The 24385-nt window shown below is 40.3% G+C and overlaps 2 long non-coding RNA genes across 2 annotated transcripts; one reads left to right on the top strand and one right to left on the bottom strand.

Moving 5' to 3' along the window:
* Positions 1 to 2764: 2764 nt before the first annotated feature.
* Positions 2765 to 22852, bottom strand: LOC120539778. The gene is made up of 3 exons (XR_005635676.1): positions 22819 to 22852; positions 3384 to 3481; positions 2765 to 2860 (listed from the first exon to the last, which is right to left on the bottom strand). It is a non-coding gene; the product is annotated as an uncharacterized LOC120539778 (long non-coding RNA).
* On the top strand, positions 17684 to 19404 carry LOC120539779. Its single transcript, XR_005635677.1, has 2 exons — positions 17684 to 17791; positions 19375 to 19404. It is a non-coding gene; the product is annotated as an uncharacterized LOC120539779 (long non-coding RNA).
* Positions 22853 to 24385: the final 1533 nt, after the last annotated feature.

Here is a 24385-nt window from a genome sequence, read left to right as displayed (position 1 = left end):
GCGACTTCAAAAAAAGAAGAAGCCAGCGGTTTCAATTATGACATGCCACTTTGAATTTTCTGCCTTTATAAGACATATTTTTTCTGAATTTTGACTATGATTTCAGCATTTCTGGTTTGTTTTGATGATATATGATTGCGTGTCTCTGACTTTCTTCTTTGATCTCATTGAGGCATGGTGGTGCAGTGATTGGCAATGCTGCTGCTGCACAGCTCAGGTCACCTTTTTGGCCACAATAATGAAACATACAGCATAAACAACAAATTGCCTCTGCTTGTGAAGGTGTAATGTATTATGATAAACAATTAAGTTTTTAAAATATTAATTGTGTAAATTGCAAGTATCCAGCCTACTTTTTTAGTTTCAGCTGACATCTTTGAATTGACAGCCATCAACAGATTTTGTGAGCAACTGTGAAGATAGTTTTAAGCAGACCATTATCAAATACCAGACAGTTAAAACCATCTGACTGAGAAATGTCGAAAGCCTTTGAGCAAATACAAGTTGCTACCAGAACCAAGATGCTAAAGCCATACTCAAGTTGATAAATGGAATTTTATGAGTCATTAACCAGAATGTTTATTCAAAGTTTTTTGGCAATGTGCAGGTCGATTTTTGAGTGTCACATCAGTATAAGAGAAGGAGGCGTGACCTATGTATGCATAATAATTAGCCACATAGAGATAAAAAACAAACCTTGAAGAAACCTGACACCACACCCCACCACAGGAGACTCTACGAAATAATAATAAGGAAAGGTTTATTACTATTAACAAGACATTTCTATCTTGTTGATAGAGGAAAAGAAGCAAAGCTTCAGCACAATCTGGACAGCCTTCAGCTTGACTTCAAAACATAGAATGAGCCAGCAGCTTAAATCATGACATGCCACTTTGAGTTTTCTGCCTTTAAGTACGATTTCTGCATTTCTGGTTTGTATTAATGAAATCTATGCATACTTTCTTCTTTGATATCACAGAGGCGCAATGAGGCAGAGGTTGGCACTACTGCCACACAACTCAGGTCACCTTTTTCTCCACAATAATTGGTCCAGTATAGCTGACAGACATTTCCCTAGCCCTCAGGGACATTTTAAAGGTGACAACACCATTATAATCCAGTCAAATCTAGTTCAGTTAGTCCTTCCTCATTGACTTTAATGCAGTTTGCCAAGTTCAGAGAATATCGCGAAAATTTGTGATTTTGGGGAACTCATTGCGAAGCGAACTCATCAATGTTCGCTCATCACTACTCGCCAGTTCTAAGAGGGTGTAGTTCCCCCTCATAAAATGCTGGATACAATTCTACATATGTGATAGGCTAAATGAATAATTATACTTCAAGCTATTACACATTGTAAAAGATACATAAAGATAATTTAGCAGAATTCAGTACTGTATATTACCGGTAATACTTTTATCCATAATTAGAATATATGTATTAGGAGCTCTTAAATGTATTAGGTGATGATAAAGGATGTCAAATGAAGATAAATGAAATTCATCCAGAATGAATACTGTCACACATGTGTGCATGGAAGATGGTTTACAGGCTCAAATGTTGTAATTTCCCAGTCAGACCAAGGCTGCCTTCTAATACTCTCCTTTTGTCCCTCTGCAGACCAACTGAAGACCCTATTTCTAGTAGCACCACCTCTGTTTCTCCCTCCCATGACATCACTCCTTGCAGAAGATAATGGTGTCCTATCTGGTCCAGAATCCACCTCCACGGACATCACTTCCTTTTTCCGGCTTTCTGAAACTCCACCTCTTCCTCCTTGTGCAATATATATATATCTTAGAACGCAATTGTTAACCAGTTCTATTTTGAACTCCATTTTTGTTGTTTTTCAACCTGCTTTTTTCAGTATATGGGGTGGCCATACCCTAATCTTTTCCTGCTTCCGACTCTTTTTTATTGCAATACTTTAAGAAAGGTGAGCTTTCCTTCTTGGTTATGACATGGAACCATCTTTCAAAGTTAATGAACTTCAACAATTCACTTTTCTTTTAACAAAAGATAAGGGTTGTGATTTGTCACAGTCCTTAAGTCATCAATATTGCATGTCTTCTTAATCTTTTCCAATTTTGAGTAATACACGGTGAATTTGGAGAACATCCCTTTACATTTATAAATGTTGCTAGATAATAAAGAAAAAAATCATTCAGCAAATAAATGAGAAAGTAGTATAACTAGCCTATCAGAGCAAAATTCTTCAGGGTCTAGGTGACTGGTTCTGTGGTCTATGCACTGTAATGCTTTGTGGTCTTCAGTTAAACAGGAGCAGTACCATGATGTGAAGCAGCCAGGGAGAACAGACCCAGTGTGCTTCTGTTGATCTTTAAGAGCATAGATGGAGGGCTGGACTTTTGCCAGATGACTGAGAAGTAAACATATTGGCCATGTTGACAATTGATGAGGTGTATTATGGGCATTTCAGGCACTCAGTGATGGTAGCTGTGTTAAATACCTGGCTCTTCTAAGGTTTTGATAACCTAGGCTGGCTAGTATGATCTGTTCCATCAAGCATTTTATATTATGTTACTTTGCATGTGATGAGATTCTTGAGCTTGACAAAAAGTAAGAAATTTCACTATAGTCAATACATATGACAGTAATCAAACATTAAAATACCACAAAGAGAGCACACATTATTAATGGAATACAGATATGTGGAAGACATCTTAATGAAGAAATGCAGATATGACCAAGTATGAAACAGCACATTGTCCATGTTGTCTTCACATTTCTATCTTCTACCGTTCTGTTCATCAGTGTTTAGCCTATTGAAAATACTTCCATTATTTATTGTCCACTGAAGGTTTCCTGTAACATTTTGTTTCAAAAGATTATTCTTGACCTGAAAAGGAAAGCATTCTAATTTTACAAGTCTTGTTTTTAACTACCCATCCTTCTCCTTAGGGAGTAATGGACTCAAGGTAGGAACCATAACAAGTCTATCACAATGAGAACAACCACATCCACTCACAGCAAATCATTTTAGAGACAATAGTCAACTTAATTTGCACATATTTTGGATGAAAAATGGGAGCATGCAGTGAAAACCCATTTACACATGTGAATTTGCTAACACCAAAACTACAGTTTTCTAAAGCCAAACGGTTACTGTATAAACTAACCATTCAGTCTTATAGTCTGCTTAATCTAATTTTCTGACAGAACGCTAGCGGCTGCTCTAATTGCACTATGCAGAAAGCAGGACCTACACATAGCCTTGCACAGCAACATAAATTATGTCTCTACCTCAATTATGTGACAGAATAAGTAACAAAATTAACAAGAATAACAGCTAACATAAACAGGAGTAAATAAAAAAGGGTGAATGAGCCCTGTGATGTTGAAATAAACATAGTATTACATACCTGATTTAAGATGGCTTCAGTGACTTTTGGGTCCTCAGGATTCATGCCACTTTGTATTTTGATAATGACCCTCATTATTTGCCTTTTATTCACCATACCTAAGTTGGGGTAAAAGTATTGTATTTTCAGCATAACAACAATAATCTGTTATCAGGCTACCAAATTTGACCATTCAACTTAAAAAAAATAACTTTATCTGACTATAAGCAGGGCGGCACAGTGGTGCAGTGGGTAGCGCTGCTGCCTCGCAGTTAGGAGATCTGGGTTCGCTTCCCAGGTCCTCCCTGCGTGGAGTTTGCATGTTCTCCCCGTGTATGCGTGGGTTTCCTCCCAAAGACATGTGGGCTAGGTGCATTGGCGATCCTAAATTTTCCAAGTTGTGTTTGTGTGTGTGTGCTCTGAGGTGGGCTGGCGGCCTGCCTGGGGTTTATTTCCTGCCTTGCGCCCTGTGTTGTATGGGATTGGCTCCAGCAGACCCCCGTGACCCTGTAGTTAGGATATAGCGGATTGGGAAATGGATGGATGGATGACTATAAGCAAGAATTGTGCAGATCTCATTGTGTATTTTCATTGTTAGTTTTCTATTTGTAAAACACTTTTCCCTTCGCAAAAAAAAAATAACCCAATGAAAATCCTCTCCAGATGCAGCTTTATATTTGAAAAGTTAATTTATCGATTAATCAAAGAAAAATGTGTCTTGAAATGAAAAAAAAGCATCACAAAAGAAGTTAAAATGAACCTTAGTCTGCCAAATACTTATATCTTGAAGTGTTGTTTTTCATACTCTTCCGTATCTTAACATTTCTGGCCATATAACCGTGTCGTGCCAACACACCTGTGTTTAGTGATCCTGTATTGTAGGTGCTGGTATTATTAAAAGTTCTCAGTGCAAATTCATCTTACTAATGAGCCTATGGGAAAGAAGGACTGTATATCTATAAAGTGTCCAGGACGTGTAGTGTTCCCTGTGGAGTGTCAGCCAGAACAATGTAAGAAGATTCAAAGTATTCTACACAGCACCTCAGAAGGAAACTTATTGGATGAAATGTAAATAAATATACATGTGTGGTTTACAATAAAGAAATAAAGCAGGATACAAAAATTAATTTTGTAATTTAAATAAAAACCCACTAGATGCCAGTATTTTTCACAAATGAGTCTAGTTATTAACTCACTAGCGGTATGAAAGTAAAAAAAAAAAAGTTTATTAATACAAAATACTAACAAACATAAAGTAAAGCATTACACATAAATGCGGGAACGTGAAAATATACTGGTATAAACATTATTGTATATACATAACACTGAAGCAAAAATTCTTATTATGAAAACAATAAACATTACATTTCATGAAACGTTACTGCTTAAATATATAACTCAGTGTGGAAATGATCTTTCTTCTGAATCTTAGAATAATTCATCCAAGCATGGAAGAATTGGTCACAATCCAGAAAGAGACAACAGTAATAACAACATTGGGCACATTCACTAACAAATTCACAACATACTCACACAGGGCTAATTCAGAGAGCAAGTCAATTCAAGTCAAGTTGGGGAGAATGCACTGGTACAGTGTGTTGCCACACCCACGACACGACAAAACAACTCGGGATTCCGGTTTGCAACCCCCCAGGCAGACATGCGATCCAGTCCCACCTTCTGGAAATGACCCTCTATCTGCTGCTGCCAGGTGTTATGTGGGTCGACCACTTGGCCTGGTCGAGCCACTCAGGTCCCCAGCAATGAGGATTTTATGAGCCAGATCACCCTCAGGGAAACGCGCCATATGGCCATAGTGCCATAACTGACACTCCCTCATAGGGCAGGTAATGTGCCTCATTCAGGACTCCATGAGCAACCACTAATTCGACACCAAGTCAAACCAACAGTACCCAAAGATTTTTCAGAGAGACAGTACCAAAGGAGTCCAGTCTTCGTCTCAGGTCACTGGATAGCGTCCATGTCTCACTACCATATAGGAAGACAGGAAGCACCAGCAGGGTTCTAAAGACTTGGACCTTCGTCCTTTTGCATTATCACACCCCTTTCCAGTGACCTCATGAACACCCATGCTCTCCGAATCTGTCTACTGACATCATAGGAAGAGTCACCAGAGACATGAATGACACTGCCAAGGTAAGTAAACCCCTCAACAAGGTCATCACTCTCTCCGCAAACAGCCACACTGCTGATGACTGTGCCCAAGAGGTCATTAACACTAGAATTACCAGAGCCTACGAAAAAACTCGTAATTCCGTCCCACCTTAAATCGCTTCTTAAAATCGTTCACAGCTCTCCACCAGCGTCTTTTGTCATCTAAATGTGCTGATAAAAATCAGGCTGCAAGCAGCCGGCTATTCCATCCCCCCACTGACTTAGAACGTGCACAAACTTCTCCCAGCTCATGCCTTGATTGATTATCTGGGAGTGAAGTGGAGTTTTAGAGTGGAAATAATAGATCATTATTTGGAACACACGCATTTCACGTGTGTTCCGTTTCTACAGTAATCCGTGTAAACACATTTTTAAAACAGAAACGTTTTCATATTGTAGTAGTAAATGACAAAATGTAAGCATAAACTATATAATGTATGAAGCCTAAAGTCCAAATATCAAACACTTTCACAAAAGGTACACATATAACAGAACAAGTATGCTTTTATTCAAAAATATAACTGCAGAAAAAAGCCACCTTAGCATGCCATATTGACACGTACGTACTACAGCTGCCACAGTAGCATAATGGTATCAGCCGCTGACTAGTATCCAAAAACTTAAGAGTTCGATCCCACGTGGTTCAGTTTTGAGAAGTAAACTGCTCTTATTCTTACTATTTTAGAATAAAAACATGCATTTGATTTCAGTGTGTAACAGCCAGTAATTTATGATACTTGTAAAGGTTAGTTTTTTTTTTATTCACTTTTCATTCTCTTAGTCGTGTTCAGGATCCTTCCCTACCTCCTCATCTGAGAATGCTGTTTTCACATAAAGATGCGCGTGGCTCTGCAGCGTACTTGTGACTGCATTCTCGTACCAATGCTTGCGAACTGAAGTGCCTGCGTGCACTTTTCGTGGCATTACACGTCTATTTTTTTAGCATGCCCGTGTCGCTCAAACACAGGAACATATGTTGGTGTACAAGAATAAAAAACAAGTGCACTTTTATTCTAGACTATAAGTGAAGAAAAATAAAGCAAGTTACAGTAGGCGGTTGATCGACAGCTTGCGTGGTGCAATGCTAAGAACTGCTGATTTCCGATCCGTGCTATATAAAATCATCACATTCAAATATTAACAATTTCCACACACCCTTCCTACATTCACGACATGTGTACTTGTTGCAGTATACACATCTCTCTGGGATATGGTTCCTATTACACTGAATGAGCACCTGGCATTGTACTTTCTTCCCTATATAAATAACATTCGAGTATAGCGCGTCTCCAAATAAATCACATTTGAGTTATAGCGCGTCTTTATGTGAAAACAGCATTGTCAGATTTGGGGTGGGGGGAATCGTGAAAGCGACTGAGAGAATGGAACTGAATAAAAAAAAAGACTGAAATCAAATGTATGTTTTTTATTCTAAAATAGTTAAGTACATGCAATATTATTTGAAAGCGAACAGCGTCAGATCGGGCATATTCAAACCCGATCTGGCGCTGTTCGCTTTCAAATAATATTGCATTAGTGCGATGATGTTTTTACATATATTGTCTCTTTCATTCATCTTGCGGTTTGTAATCAGTGACCGCTGTTTTTCCCCGATCTTGCCAGTTCTCACTTGTTGCTGTATGGTGCTGTTTCTTTTGTACTCCAGGAAATGCAGAGGACAGAAAAGTACAGAGCAGTAAGTTCAGCGCTATATGCAATCAGACAGACAAACAGGCAGAGAAGGCACTAGATATATAAATAAACAGGAAAGGCACTGTATAATAGATATATAAAACAGCTAAGGGGATAGATATATAGATAGGTAGGAAGGAAAGGCACTATATGATAGGCAGACAGGGAAGCTCCTATATAATAATAAAATTACTGTTATTACTATGTAGATAGACAGGGAGTTCAGCGTCGCAGCGTGTATTCAAACCCGATCTGACGCTGTTCGCTTTCAAATAATATTGCATGTACTTAACTATTTTAGAATAAAACATACATTTGATTTCAGTCTTTTTTATTCAGTTCCATTCTCTCAGTCGCTCACGATTCCCCAATCTGACAATGCTGTTTTCACATAAAGACGCTATAACTCAAATGTGATTTATTTGGAGACGCTATACTCGAATGTGATTTATATAGGGAAGAAAGTACAATGTCAGGTGCTCATTCAGTGTAATAGGAACCATAGCCCAGAGAGATGTGTACACTGCAACAAGTACACATGTCGTGAATGTAGGAAGGGTGTGTGGAAATTGTTAATATTTGAATGTGATGATTTTATATAGCACGGATCGGAAATCAGCAGTTCTTAGCATTGCACCACGCAAGCTGTCGATCAACCGCCTACTGTAACTTGCTTTATTTTTTCTTCACTTATAGTCTAGAATAAAAGTGCACTTGTTTTTTATTCTTGTACACCAACATATGTTCCTGTGTTTGAGCGACACGGGCATGCTCAAAAAATAGACGTGGAATGTCACGAAAAGTGCACGCAGGCACTTCAGTTCGCAAGCATTGGTACGAGAATGCAGTCACAAGTACGCTGCAGAGCCACGCATCTTTATGTGAAAACAGTATTCTCAGATGGGGGGTAGGGAAGGATCCTGAACACGACTGAGACTGAGAATGAAAAGTGAATAAAAAAAAAACTAACCTTTACAAGTATCATAAATTACTGGCTGTTACACACTGAAATCAAATGCATGTTTTTATTCTAAAATAGTAAGAATAAGAGCAGTTTACTTCTCAAAACTGAACCATGTGGGATCGAACTCATGAGCTTTTGGATACCAGTAAGCGGCTGATACCATTATGCTACTGTGTCAGCTGCAGTACGTATGTGTCAATATGGCATGCTAAGGTGGCTTTTTTCTGCAGTTATATTTTTGAATAACAGCATACTTGTTCTGTTATATGTGTACCTTTTGTGAAAGTGTTTGATATTTGGACTTCAGGCTTCATACATTATATAGTTTATGCTTACATTTTGTCATTTACTACTACAATATGAAAAACGTTTCTGTTTTAAAAATGTGTTTACACGGATTACTGTAGAAACGGAACACACGTGAAATGCGTGTATTCCAAATAATGATCTATTCTTTCCACTCTAAAACTCCACTTCACTCCTAGATAATCAATCAAGGCATGAGCTGGGAGAAGTTTGTGCACGTTCTAAGTCGGTAGGAGGATGGAATAGCCGGCTGCTTCTACCTTCTCTTTATCAGCACATTTAGATGACAAAAGACGCTGGTGGAGAGCTGTGAACGATTTTAAGAAGCGATTTAAGGTGGGACGGAATTACGAGTTTTTTCGTAGGCTCTGGTAATTCTAGTGTTAAAGGCCTGGATCTTGGTTTTTATCCAGGACAGTCGCAAGCCCAGACACTCAGACTCCTCGCTCAGTCTGTTGAGCGCCCTGATCAGAGCCTCCATTGACTCAGCATCGCCAGCAAAGTCAAGATTTGTGAATCTTTCTTCACCAACACATGCCCCACAGCTGCTGGACCCCATGACCTTGCCCAACACCCAGTCCATACAAGCATTGAACAGAGTAGGAGCAAGAACACACCCCTGACGAACCCCAGAATCAACTGGGAAAAATGCAGAGGTTCTGCCTCCACTCTGCACAGCACTCACAGTACCAGTGTACAGGCCGACCATACTATCCAGCAACCTCGAGGGGATCTCGTGAACCCTCAGGATGTCCCACAGGACAGCTCGATTAGCTGAGTCAAATGCTTTGCAAAAATCAACAAAGGCTGCAAAGAAACTCACGTTTGCGCTCCATGAGAAGCCCCAGTGCCAGGATGCAGTCGATGCTAGACTTCTTAGGCATAAAACCAGACTGTTCCGGTCTCTGGTAGGTGAGCAAGTGATCACGGATACCCTACCAAGGACCTTACCAGCCACAGAGAGCAGTGTTATCCTCCTGTAGTTGCTGCAATCCAGGCGATCACCCTTCCCTTTCCAGATAGGGATGACAAGTCCCATTTTCCAGTCAGTTGATCCCAAATGGAAGCATAGATTGCTTGCAATTCCAAAAGGACAGCCTTACCACCAGCCTGGAGAAGTTCACCCTGAATACCACAGATCCCTGCAGCCTTTCCCCCCCTCAGCTGGTTCACCACCTGTGCAATCTCAGTGAGATTGGGTGGTTCACAGGTAATTGGAGGATCAGCCTCTAGAACTGTGAACCCAGAGATATTCAACGTCTTAGCTAGAGGATCAGTTTTGAACATCTGCTCAAAGTAGCCAGCCCAGCGGGTCACAACTGCAGAGTCATCCGTAAGGACCGTTCCATCAGCCTCTAGATGTGTGTAATGCTTTGATCCCTCTGTAATCAGGACGTTGGTCGCTAGACCACAGATGGAGTGCCACTTGCTCACAGATTCCTCTAACAAATGCCTCTTTATCTGCCCTCGGAGCCCTCGCAGCCGTCCCTCTCAGTTCCCGGTACAGACCAGAGTTGCCATTGAGCCATGCACTGTGACTCCTCACGATGATATCCAGGGTGCCCCACGAGATGAAACACCTCCTTCTGGGAACACTGGTAACACCAATACAACCTCAGCAACCGTTAGGGTCTTGTCATGGAAGGTCTCCCACATCACATTAGGATCGGCAGATTGGAGTCTGGCCAAGTCCAGGCTTATTTTCCTAGTAGGTGGTAACCTACTGGACCTAAGCTGGATCCTTAGGGCTGGTTTATACTTCACGCTCAGAACGCGTACACACCTGCATCATGGTTGCCATGCATTCTTAGCGTTCATTTCACGCGTCCTCTGAGCAGGTCCTCAGAAATTAAAGCGACGCGTCCGCGAGTTGCAGTACCACCAAAAAGTCAGGGGGCGCAGAGTTTTAAAAGTCGGAATGTGACGTCAGAGTCTCTGTTTACTATCTACATGTGATAGAAAGCCTCTATGCAGATCCTACGGGGATCGATGTGCATGTTTCGCTTTTTGATGAATGGTTCGATGTGGTGAAGCAAAATTCAAGCGTCGCATATTCCCGATCGTAATGACACGATACATTTTAAGTCTCACATACCATCTTTTGTGCCGTCTTTTTTTTTTTTTTTGCTACTTCACAACAGCAACATAATGTATAGGATTGTATTTAAGCCACTGAGAAAAAAATAAAGGACAAGATGAAAACATTGTGACAGATAGGGGGCTCTATCGCTCCTTTGAACCCCTGTCCAAGACGCCAGACACCAGATAAAAGTCCAAAGGTTGACTTTATTTATCTTCCACAGTACACAAAGCACCCTCTCCTCCACTATACTCATATAAATTCACAATCACAAATACAATAAACAATCCTCCACTCCCAGACGCGTTGCCACCCTTCCACCCAGCTCAGCTCACCGTCTGGGAGCTCCCACAGTCCTTTTCTTCACCCCGGAAGTACGTCACTTCTGCCGTCGCTCTGCCTATAACGCACTTCCAGGTTATAGGGCACATATGACTCTTTGGTCCTCCCTGCAGCTCCCTCTTGCGGCCCCTGTGGTATCCAGCAGGGCTGTGGATAAAAACTACATTGTCCATGATTCCCTGCTGGTCTTCGGGGCACCTCCATAAAGCAGGGAGGGCTCCATCTGGCAGCCTGGGGGTATTAGCCGGGATGACAAGCCGGCCAAAGACCACAATGTGTATTTTGTGATTAAAGTGGAAATTTCGGCTTTAATCTCGAAATGTCCACTTTAACATCGTAGTTTACTTTATCATTAAAGCAGACTGTCGTAAACGTCATCCCATTTTTTAATCGCTATGAGCTTCTTGGACCTGACAGCAGTGGCAAGCAGCAATAGATCACCACACAGAACAAATTAAATGTATGATATTCTGCACATTTAGAATCCTTAGATTTATACTTGATATCACTTTCATGATGAAATGCATTAAAGTGTGTGTGTTACATTTTACATATAATTTCATTTAAATAATTAATACTTTTAATAATTACACACATGGGGGGAATAATTACACACATAGGGGCGACACAGTGGCGGAGCGCTAGCACTGCTGTCTCACAGGGAGTTATGTTGTTGATATTTCCTGCCTGTATTCCACACTGTGCTCCGGTTTTGTTCCAAAGATATGCAGATTTGGTGCCGCTAGTGTATGTGTGTGCTTGTATTCACCTTGCGATGAGTTGAGGCCTCGTCCAGGTATTGTTTCTCACTCATACCCAATGCTTGCTGAAATGGACACATCCCTGGATTGATGGATTTAATCATTATACATCCTTTTCAGAGATATTGCGGTAAGGTGTCATCAGAATTTAATAGGCATTCTAGGCAATTCACAACACAGAGAAGCCGAACATGTTCTCACCGTGATAATATCTCGCACTGCAACCTTGTGGATTCCTCCAGATTTAGGTAAAGTACACGCGTAAGTATAAACACTACAACGCTTGTGTAGCAGGAGTGTCCGCTGCAGCATGCATCGCGTCGCGTGAAGTATAACTTCGGCCTAAGATTAGCAACAACAAGTCTGTGGTCAGAATTCACAAACTGGGCAATTCTGCAGACCCGGCAGTTTTGCAAGAGCCTCCAGCATCTGCCCACGAGGATGTGATCGATCTCCTTCACCGCACCAACAGTATTGGAGTACCAAGTCGATACGGTTCTGGGTGCTGCAACAAGGATTCAATGATTCGCAGCCCCCAACCTTTTGCGAAGTCAAGGAACATGAAGCCACTTTCACCACGGTCACCAGACCCATGGGGACCGAGACAATCCTCATAGCCAGCCCTGTCAGTGGCTGCACTGAAGTCACCCATGACCATAGGAGTGTCATACCCGTGGGCACCTATCAACCACCAAGCAATGCTGCAAATAAAATGTCTCCCTCGCCGAGACATCTCTCACCGCGGTCAGAGCATACACTGAGACAACAGACAAGGCACCCAGGGAGTGCCATAACCTGAGTATCATAATACGCTCGTTGAAAGGAGTGACATCGGACACAATCGGAAGAAGCCAATCCGCTACAGCAACAGCAATTCACAGAGCTCAGTTAATTAAATCTTCTTGACCTTTATACGGGGGAAACAGAGTACCCAGAATAAATAAAGAAAAATGGAAAGAATGTGCCAACTCCACATCTAATATGCATTGAGCTAACATGAGTGACCAGACCAATTTTAGCAGACATCAGCAGGGATCACCAAGTGCCTACAACTATACTTGATGAACTGGATGTCATTGTTCTATGAGAAATTGCAGTATTTCTTGTTTTAATGTTCATTTAGGTAAAAATACAACCCCACAACCTCCCATAATTGGTGTATTATTTTGTATTCTACTGACTAGGTCAGCCATGGCATGTCTTTTCCATGTTTTTCCATACTAGTCACTGGCCTCTTGTACCATGGGGGAATGGTCATCTTCAATGGTACCAGTACCATAACAACCATAAAATGAATAAGTCACCATGAAATGAATGTAATCACTGAAAATCTCACTGTAATTGCAGGTATACACTTTGTTCTGCAAGGAATATGTGGGCCTAAATCCAGCCTTCAAAATGCACTCCATACCATTAGAGACTTACCAGATTGCTTAGCTGTGGGCAAACAAGAATGTATTCCTGTAGATTTCTTTCATTTGAGACATTCAGTACATGTAGTCATTAGCATAAAGGATGGCTCATCTGACTATACAATATTTTTAGTAGATCACTGCTTGTCTTCTTTCCGCTATTTTTTCAAAAAGGTAAAGGTGTATAGGTTGTGGTCTTTGGCTGGCTTGTCATACCCCCAGGCCGCAGGGTCATCAGGTGCTATTGATAAGTACAGCTGTGTGTCATCAGCATAGCTGTGGTAGCTTACGTTGTGCCCTGAGATAATCTGACCTAACGGAAGCATGTAGATTGAGAATAACAGCGGACCCAGGATAGAGCCTTGTGGAACACCATATAGAATATCATGTGTCTTCGAGTTGTAATTCCCACAACTAACAAAAATTTTTCTTCCTGTCAGGAAGGATTCAAACCAATTTAAGACCGTGCCAGAGAGGCCCAGCCTTTGACTAAGGCGATTTCTAAGAATATTATGATCAATGGTGTCAAATGCAGGACTCAGATCTAAGAGGATGAGAACAGATAAATGGCCTCTGTCTGCATTCACTGCAAAATCATTTACTACTTTAACGAGATGCCGTTTCTGTGCTGTGATTTGTTCTAAAACCCGACTGAAATTTATCAAGAATAGCATGTTTGTTGAGGTGGTCATTTAACTGCATAATGACTGCCTTCTCCAGAACTTTACTTAAGAAAGGCAGGTTAGAGATGGGTCTAAAATTTTCAAGAGCCGAGGGGTCAAGATTACGTTTCTTAAGAAGGGGTTTAACTACAGCAGTCTTAAGACAATCTGGGAAGACCCCCGTATCTAATGACGAATTTACTATGTCCAGAACATTATCAATTAGCACGCCTGATACTTCTTTGAAAAACCTTGTTGGTATTGGATCAAGGAAGCAGGTGGAGGATTTTAATTGAGAGATTATTTTTTGTAAATCAGGTAAATCTATCTTAGTGAAAGAGTTTAATTTGTTTATAACAGGATGCTGGGGTTTAGGAGGATCCTTAGTGTTGCAGGGATATACTATGTTATTTCTAATATCATTAAAAAATACAGCGATAGCCTCACAGGTTTTACTGGAAGAACTCTGGAGGCATTCAATGAGATGATCACCTGGAGGCTCCGCGGGAGAAAGGAGACTGTCCCAAAGACGATGGCACGCTCCTGTTCGAGCCAGCGCACATGGGAGAAGACTTCCACGTGTTGGCGGCCGGTGAGGGACATGTCAGCAACCCCGGTGCTTTCTGGAAAGGAGGAGGTCCGTGTCCCGCTGTTTGCGCCTTCAAATATGAAGATACGGACTTGGACTTTCCCAAAGGGGAAAGGGGAGGCGAGCGAAGCACCGCTCAACCCGAAAGAAGGTAAGGAGGGCTGGGAAATGGCTGATCGGAATGTCGGACAATTAATAAAGACAGGCCGCAGTCCACCGAAGGAGGCGACCCGGCCCTCGACCAAAATAAACTCCAAGTCCCAGCAGCCTCCACAAGACCCGTCAGAGCACGTGCCGACAGCGGACGTGCTCATTGTCTCCGACCGGTAAGTAGGCAGAAAGAGGAAGTAAGCATAACGCCGGTCGAATTAATTAACTCTTTGGACTTGCGGGAACTCGAGAAGTTAATCGAGCCCGTAAGTAGTTTCTTGCAGGTCCTGGCGAACATTGAAAGGATTGGCGGGGAGTTGGGAGCAGCAGCCAAAGCGCTGTTAAAAAGGGTCAAGGAGTACCTGAGGCAATTTGGTAGGGAGCCTCCCGTAATACATGATACGGTGGTACAGGTAAGCGAGACCCATACCGTATATAAAGAAATAGGGATGCAGAGTAAAAAGGGCCAGCGTATAATCAATAGCGGGTGCCACACAAATGCATGCCCTACAAGAGAGGCCGGATCATTGACCGAGTGGACAGGGGAAGGGCCGATCAATCCTGAGCAGTTGGATAGTGCTGACTCCCGGAGCGAGGCGGCCCTAAAGACGGCGCCATCGGTCATTTGTAAATCTAAAGGGGTGCAGACAGTAAATGGTCTCTCTTTATCTCATAGAGAGACTCAGACTGTGGACAAGCCCCAGATAAAACAGGAGATCACTAAAGTAAAACAGGGGTCTCCTGACAAGTTGGAAAAGGGCCATAAAAACATAAAGGCGGCCGGGGAATTCTCCTCAGCGGAGAAAGGGGTGGAGCCAGAAGCACCCAGGTGCTTCAAGTCCCACCGAGAGAGACTACCAAGGGGACCGCGGCTGTGCTAAAAATGCCGCAGGACGGGCCACGAGTGGAGAGGTTGTCCTAGGAGAGCAGGAGATCAAAATATTTATTCTTACACTGTTCCTCCTAGGTTTGCACGGGAGTGTCAGCTGCATCGCCAAGGTCCGTCCTTTGGATCACCTTGGAGGAAGAAGTCCCTCGCGGGACAGGACGCGCAAAACCCTGGTTTTTCGCTGGGGGAATACTGTGGTCTTTGGTCGGCTTGTCATCCCGGCCAATACCCCCAGACCTCCAGATGGAGCCCTCCCTGCAGTATGGAGGTGCCCCGATGACCAGCAGGGAATCATGGACAATGTAGTTTTTATACACAGCCCTGCTGGATACCACAGAGGCCGCAAGAGGGAGCTTCAGGGAGGACCGAAGAGTCATATGTGCCCTATAACCCGGAAGTGCATCATAGGAGGAGCGACGACAGAAGTGACGTACTTCCGGGGTGAAGAAAAGGACTTGTACCTGACCCGGAAGTGATAAAGAATCACATGGACTGAGGATTGAGAACACTTCCGGGTCAGGGAATATAAATGGACTGTGGGAGCTCCCAGATGGCGAGCTGAGCTGGGTGGAAGGGTGGCAACACGTCTGGGAGTGGAGGATGTTTATTGTTGTGTTTGATTTGTTAATGAGTATAGTGGAGGAGAGGGTGCTTTGTGCACTGTGGCATTTAAATAAAGTCAACCTTTGGACTTTTTCCTGGTGTCTGGAATCCTGGACAGGGGTTCAAGGGAGCGATACTGCCTCCTATCTGTCACAAGGTGTAACAAGCTGTTTGTGTGGAACGCAGTCATCCTTCTCGATGAAACTCTTGACAGATTGTCTTGCTTCCTAATTACATTGATATGAGAGCTGTGATGTCTTATGTGTTTCTCTTAACCAACACCTTTGTTTTTTTGTGCATACATTTATTTTTGTTCTTTGTGCAGTCAATTATAATGATTAACAGTTATCATTGAAAAACCTTTGTAAACACAAGAAGTATTCAAAATTTGAATTAGTCTACTACTAAATGTGGAGCTACTGGCATCAGTTATACTGAGGCAACACAAATAGTATGATCCAACTAACTGATAATGCCCAGCATTCTTCTGGCTAACATGCAGTCAACTGGATAATAAACAAGGTGACATTCATGTCTTTAACTTCATGGAGAGACATCAGAAACTGCTGTATTTTTTACTTCTCGAAACATGGTTAACATGCATTTAAAACCTTAATGTAATGATGTAGATCTATAAATCGATTCTATTTATTTTTTGCTTGTTATAATTTAGTAGTTGTAAAGAGCTGTTGTGACTGGCAGTATAAAGCATGGATAAGAAAGGTGAACATAGTCACCAAGGAAGTACTCTTGAAGCATTTTCATTTGGTCTAGAGCAGGAACTTGAATTTTTAATTGTTTTTGTGATGTTAGGTCACAATTACTTTTATGCACTGTACTGTAAGTACTGTACCATCCATTTACTGTAGTTGTAATGCATGGCTACACTGAGTTTTTTTTGGCAGAAGAAATGAGCATCTAGAAAATGAAGAAAAGGTTAGAGGGAATTATAAAGTTTCTGGTGGTCGCTTTGAAAAAAAATATAATTCTGTGTAGAATATTTACAAATTTCTTACAACTTGGTCAGTGGTCTTTCCACATGCATGCAGGAGTGGAATTTCTTTGAACTTGGTGAAATTCACTGACATGACTGATAAACATTTGTTTATAATAAGATACATAACAATGTTTTAACCAGCAAACACTAAGAATGTAAAAGACACAGATCCTGCCATTTACTCGTCATATTCAGATTTAACAATGCAAATCAACAAAGCTGGACTCTTGTTTCCATTACATATTTGTACCAAGCGAATACATTAAGTGCACCAAGTGAAAACCTAATAGGTCCTTCCTTCCATCTTACCAGTATGTTGTAACTGATGCTTTAACTCTTTTAGGGTGGAAGTCGACTTTTGTCAACAGGAGGGGTTGAGGGCGAATGCCGACAAAAGTCGATATCCTGAGATAGAGGGCAACAATCAGCTGTTAATGGAGGCAAAACGCACTGTCACATCACAGGTATTCCCTCTCTGCTTGGAGGAATGTTAGACTCGTTGACTCGGCAACTAATCCTTGCGTGTGCATGAGTTGCGAAATGTAAACAAATGCAAACAAAGGCAAGATGGCATCAACATCTCACGAGGGAGCGAAGTGAGTGCAGAAAAGAAAATACTCGGCAGATGATGTTTTGCGCATTATCGCGGAGTCAGACTCTGATTTTTCAGAATTGGATTTAATTGACAGTGATCAGGAGATCAAGCAAGAGAGTGAGGAGCCAGCATCAGCTGATCGGGGACAAGCCGATGCCACCCCAGCTGCTCTGCTGCCAGCTGAGCGCATTTGCGCTGCAGATGCACCTACGGTAAGGTTCGCGTGGGAGGAATACCCAGATATTGATCCGTGGGAGCTGATTTGATATGTTAAACAATTGCTTTGTGTTTTTTTTTTTAAATTAGTTTTTGGAAAAATATTCAGCCCTGGGAGAAAAGAGAAAAAAAAATTAGCCCTAATAGAGTTAAAGATTAGAGCTGTGATACTGACTCCAATGACAGAGTGAAGTTTTACATTCAGACATGTACTCATTTTTTAGATAGAAGTAAAGCTTAAGGGTCTACAGCTTTTCCTTTTCTATAGTGTCAATGCTTGTCTTGAGGTGAATAATACCGCAGAGCTGGCTCAAGACATAAGCAAACTAAGCGACTGCTTAGGGCCCCAAGGCCCTCAGAGTGCCCCCAAAAGCGCTTGAAATGTCCCAAACGAGAAGTTTTTTTTTTAAAATTGTTATTATTATTATTATTGGCACAGATGAATGCTATTCCCCTATTTCTGTATGATGTAATTTACCTGGAATATACAGGAATATCACTGCATTTTAAAGTTAAAATACAGTGGAACCTCGAGATACGAGTTTAATTCGTTCCAGCACTGAGCTCGTATAGCGAATTTCTCGTATCTATAACAAACTTCCCCATTGAAAATAATGGAAATCCAGTTAATCCGTTCCACACCCCCAAAAATATCAACATAAAAATCAATTTTCCTAACAAATAACACTGATAAATAATATATACTGTAGTTTTACTTTAATAAATAACACTGGTAAATAATATAACTGTAGTTTACCATTATGAAAACCTTTTGAAACCTTTATGATTTCTTTCTTAATTTCAATGGCCATGGCTTCCTTTTTTTTCTTTGCAGCACTATCTGAGGCAACAATCTTCTTGAGAGGCATTGTGGAATAATTATTTTCACGTTAAATGCAAAAAAAACAATGAAATCACAAGCGCACAAATGCGTAGATCCTCACGCTACAGGAGCACAAGGAACACTGAGTGAGCTGACGGGCAGCGTCAGCTTGGGTGAATCGCCGAGTCGAGGCGGATCGGGAAACGCGTCACGAATACCCACAGCCTGGCTCGTTACGCGAGCCAATGCTCGTATTTAGATCCAAATTTTTCGCTCATACGTTCCTCGTATCTTGAATTTCTCGTATACAGAGCTGTTCGTATGTCGAGCTTCCACTGTATATGTAATTCTGCAAGGTGTCAGACATAAAGAGTGATGTATAAATCTTGACATGTTGTATTCTGGTATGGATCCATGTTGCTTGGATTTAATGTACAAGGTTTATCCAAAATCTCATTAATTATACAAAGTGTTACAGCCCCACAGTGAAGCAATGTGGCCAAATGACAAAGAAATGGAAATAGCACTTTATAATCTTTAGGGAACATTACTATTAATATTTTGTGATATGTTATGCCTACAGTAATCACATAAAAATTCACTTATGTTAAGCTGGTGTGAGTTGGTTTCACAAATCGTGTGCATGAACGTGCATTGTAAATGACATTATATTTAATGAGATAAATCAGAATAACATCAGGTTACAGTGTTCTCTCTCAGTCCCTGTTAAAAAGCTGCAAAAAAATTATGTCACAGAAAGGACATATCCTTATGGAGCAGAGAAAAGAAAGAAGAAGATGAAAATAGAAGATGAGAAGAAACAGCAAGATAAAGGTAAGTTACATGACGAATTTTAGCATTTGATCCTTAATCACTTGCTAAATAGAATTATTCAGTTCAGTCAAGGTATGTTCGGCTAACGTTAGCTAGTTGGGGGTGAGGGGAATTCACGACACACAAAAATTGAAGTTTATATATATTATTTTACAAAAGATGCGTCGGTTTAGAACGGCATTGACTATGTCAACTAACTGTGGCAGCAGCCCTACTACTCGGGGTGTAATGATACACGACAAGACACTTGGTTTGGGTCACACTGTGATCGAGTGAATATAAATACATTTTAACCAAGTGTAACATTATTGAAGTATTCCAGCTTCAGAATAATACATTCAGAGAGAAACTACAGTATTTAGCATAAAATCAAGTTATATATGATATATATGTTATTTTATTTTGCTTCTTTTGAGGATGATAGTTGTTCTGCACTTTTACATGTAGAACATTTTTAACAAAAAGAAATTGAAGTGTTTAACATGCTTACAGTAAATGCATGGACTACTAGTTTATTTGGTTATTTTTCAACATACCACATTCAGTATACAACTTTTCACTGTACTGTACTCAAAGTACTGTATCTCTTTGTATGGACATTTTCATCCCAGCTCTCAGACCCCCACAGGCTGTCTAATTTTTTCCTCTGTTCTAACTCCCCTCTACAACAGAGCCAAGAAATCAGTTATACTGAACAGCTGGTTCGGGTGTGCTGAGACTTAGGATAAAACAAAAAGTTGAATTGTCGAAGGGAGCCTGAGGACTAGGTTAGGAAACCTTAACTTTAAATATCAAAGTGTGCATTAACATGAGACCACTTTGATGAGTTCAATACCTTTTAAGATTAAAAACCACAGAAGGGTGAAAACATGCCAGGCTGACGTTGGCATAATGTAAACAACAGCAACAACTAATAAAAGTGATAATGAGTGTGTTAAATTTATAGAAGGTATGCGAATGATCAAGCATTGACAATAGTAGTTTTGGAAAGTCAAGGTGGTGGGAATCCCCCAAATCTTCTTCTTCTTAGGGCCCTATAAAGGCTTCGGCTGGCCCTGCTCTCCCAAATGCATGAGCTCCCCATGAAAACACCTTTTCAGACAGATGTCTAGTATGATAATCAACATCCCTACAGCAAGGAACAGGTAAAGGTCTGAGTGAATAGTGCAATGTTTCCTTGAAGAAGATCTCCACACTCAGGTGTGCAAACCAGGAAAAACCTCCTTTTAAAGTTTGGATACAAACTATAGCTAATGGAAGAAGGGTAAGTGTTCACTGGGAGTGTGGAAGACTCATCAAAAAAGATGGGACAGAAAAAAAATCTGAACATGTAATAAGGAATGGGAAAGCAAGGTGAAAAAAAATGTATTTACCGAATAAATAAATTCATATCGATAGGGGTATACAGAGACTTTAGGATTTCCAGCTTTCCTCTCTACTGTATTATAAGTTTACAATAATAACAATAAAACTTTACCAAGACACATATCAGATGAAATGAAGTACTTTTTAGGGTTTATGAATATTAGCATACTGCAGTGCCTTTGCACTTTTAATGTCATTGTACTCAATTTCCAATGTTATTTATGATTCATTTATCTATAACAATTGCAGGATCGTATTAATCTAACAACATATGTTTCATTGAAAATTCTTTTTTATATTTTTCAGCAGTTACCTGTTGTGTTTGAAGAAGTTGAGGGTGACAATGTGAAAATAAAAGCAAAAAAAAATGTAATTCAAATATGTCTTGGAATATTTCAATAACTTAGGGCAAGTTTATATTCAACGCTCATAAAGTTAAAGCGCACACAGCATGGCTGTCACGTGTTCCCAGCGTTCTTTTGACACATCCTGTGAGCATGTCGTCAGAAATTAACATGACGCGTGCATAAGTTGCAGTACAGCAAAAATATGGGTCACATGTGTGTTCAAATTTTGGTACATAATGTCAGCATCATTGTTTACTATCAACATGTGACGGCAGGTTTGCAGCTCCAACACGATCAATCTGTGTGCTTCAGTGTTTGATGAATGGTTTGTTGCCGTGAAACAAATCATCAGACTTAAATGTTGACTTGTGAATGTCTTCATTGTGCCTTTTTTCATCCATTTATCACATGGCAATATCCCCCACCGTAATGATGTGATACATTTAAAGGTCTCACATACTGTCTTGATATTCTGTGTTGCTATTGCCATCTTTTTTTTCTGGACCTTTGCAACAACATCAGAAAGCAAAGAATTTTTACTTTTAACTTCTTTCTTCCTTCAACTCCACCTCTCACCATGATACTTTCACACACTGCCATCTGGTGGAATCCTCCAGATTTACTTAAAAACTTATATCAGGTAAAATTAAGTACTTTCTAGGGTTTCTGGAGTACAAGTCCATGGAGGTTATGCTAAAGATTTAAAATGCTCTGGTGAAGCCTCATCTGGAGTACTGTGTGTAGTTTTGGTCTCCAAGATACAAAAAGAACAAAGCAGTGCTAGAAAAGATCCAGAGACCAGCAACTAAGCTGATTCCAGGGCTATATGAGATGAATTGTGAAGAAAGATTAAAAGAGCCAAGCCTTTTCAGTTTAAGCTAAAGAAGATTAAAAGTTGACATGACTGAAGTGTTTAAAGTTATGAAGGAATATAGTACTCATGGATCAATACTGTTATTTTAAAATGAGGTCAACAGGAACAGAGGGACATAGTTGAAAACCTAAGGGTAAATTTCACACAAACATTAGCTTTTTCTTTACACAGACAACCAAAGACTGTTAGAATAAGCTACCAAGTAGCATGATTGACAGTAAGACTTCAGGGACTTTCAAAAGTAGACAATGTTTTTTTTAGAAGAATTAAGTGGATAAGACTGGTGTGCTTTGTTGGGCTTAATGGCCTGTTCTAATGTTATAAAATGTTCTAATATTTGTAGACATTGAGGGTGGCTCTGTAAAAGTAAAGGTAAAAAATATAATTTTTAATGAATATATTTTGCAATATTTCAATAACTTACTTAGACTTCAGTAGTATTGACAAAAACAGAGAATGCATGTAGAAAAAAAATCAAATATTCATGACTGAAAAAAAATGATATATGTAAATATCTGCTGAGCACATAGTATTTGCTCTCGTTTTCCAGATTATAACATTGTATTTAATAACTATAAAAATTTACCAAAACACTTATGTTTGGTGAACTGGTCTATTTTCTAGGATTTAGTTGCTATTAGCATACTGCCATCCTTTTGCATATTTAATGTTTTCATACTCAATTTCATTAATGGTTTTTGATGCATTTGTCTATAAAAATTACAAAATCATATTGATTTAACAGTATAAGTTAAAATGGAGGATTTTATCAGTGGTTACCTGTTGTTGAGGTTGTAGAGACTGAAGATGATTCTGTAAAAATAAAAGCAAAATGAAAATATAACTCATAATTTGTGTATTTTAGAATCTTTCCATATAACTCACCATTTACTTGGGCTTCAACAATTGGACAAAAAATACTAATTTTTAGGGGTTTTTGTTCTGCCTTTTTTCCTAACTCACTTTGCAATATGGCTCACAAAGTGTAAATTAAAAAATAGATTTATTGACAACCTTCTCAAGAAAAGATATTTTATACAAGTATGAAGGCAATTGACATAGTGCTTGATGTGTGCTACAGTACTAATGCAAAGATTGTTCTGCTTAATGAAATATTTTAGTCATCATGTCAAATATTCCATAATCTATTACTATATGTAATCTATTATTATCTATATCAGAATTTACATGATTTTGGTAACACTTTAGTTTAGGTACTATATCTTTTATTTATTTACTATTAAGTAAAGAAGAGGAAGAGAGTTGTGACAGAGCTAAGGATCAAATGGTGAAATTTGGGAAATGAAGACTGCAAGGTTGAGTTTAGGGAGGAGGTGAGACAGGCACTGGGTGGCAATGAAGAGTTACCAGGCAGCTGGGCAACTACAGCAGATGTAGTAAGGATGACAGCAAGAAGGGTGCCTGGCGTGACATCTGGACATGAAGGAGGAAAGGAAACCTGGTGGTGGAATGGGGAAGTACAGGAGAGTATACAGAGGAAGAGGATGGTGAAGAAGAAGTAGGAGAGATGCAGAAAGTAGACAAGAGTACAAGGAGATAAGGTGCAAGTTGAAGAGAGAGGTGGCAAAGGCTAGTGAAAAGGTGTATGATGATTTGTATGAGAGGTTGGACATTAAGGATGGAGAAAAGGACCTGTACCAATTGGCTAGACAGAGGGACCGAGCTGGGAAAGATGTGCAGCAGGTTAGGGTGATAAAGAATAAAGATGGAAACATACTCACAAATGAGGAGAGAGTGTTGAGCAGATGAAAAGAGTACTTTGAGAGGCTGATGAATGAAGAGAACGAGAGAGATATGGTTGGATGATGTGGAGAAAGGTGAATCAGGAAGTGCAATGCATTAGCTAGGAGGAAGTAAGGACAGAAACCTGAAAGCAGGAGACAGAGCTGGAGGTAGCAGAGTTAAAGAGGCTAAGATTTGCACTGGTTGTGACAAGGATGGATAGGATTAGAGATGAGTACATTAGAGGGTCAGCTCAACTTGGATGATTGGGAGACAAAGTCAGAGAGGCGAGATTGTGTTGGTTTGGACATGTGCAGAGGAAAGATGCTGAGTATATTGGGAGAAGGATGGTAATGACAGAGCTGCCAGGTAAGAGTAAAAGAAGAAAATCTAAGGTTTATGGATGTGGTGAGAGAGGACATACAGGTGGTGGATGTAACAGAAAAAGAGGCAGAGGACAGAAAGCTATGGAAAAAGATGATCTGCTGTGGTGATCCCTAACGGGAGTAGCTGAAAGAAGAAGAAGGCTATTATGTAACATCCCCTTAACAAAAACTACTTTTGATCGTCATAACACTTATAAAACATCTTATTCATCTCTGAA

The sequence above is a fragment of the Polypterus senegalus genome, chromosome 11 (genome assembly GCF_016835505.1).
Source record: "Polypterus senegalus isolate Bchr_013 chromosome 11, ASM1683550v1, whole genome shotgun sequence".
Taxonomy (NCBI): domain Eukaryota; kingdom Metazoa; phylum Chordata; class Cladistia; order Polypteriformes; family Polypteridae; genus Polypterus; species Polypterus senegalus.
The sequence above is the reverse complement of the archived record's forward strand: the minus strand, read 5'-3'. Positions and strand labels throughout refer to the sequence as shown.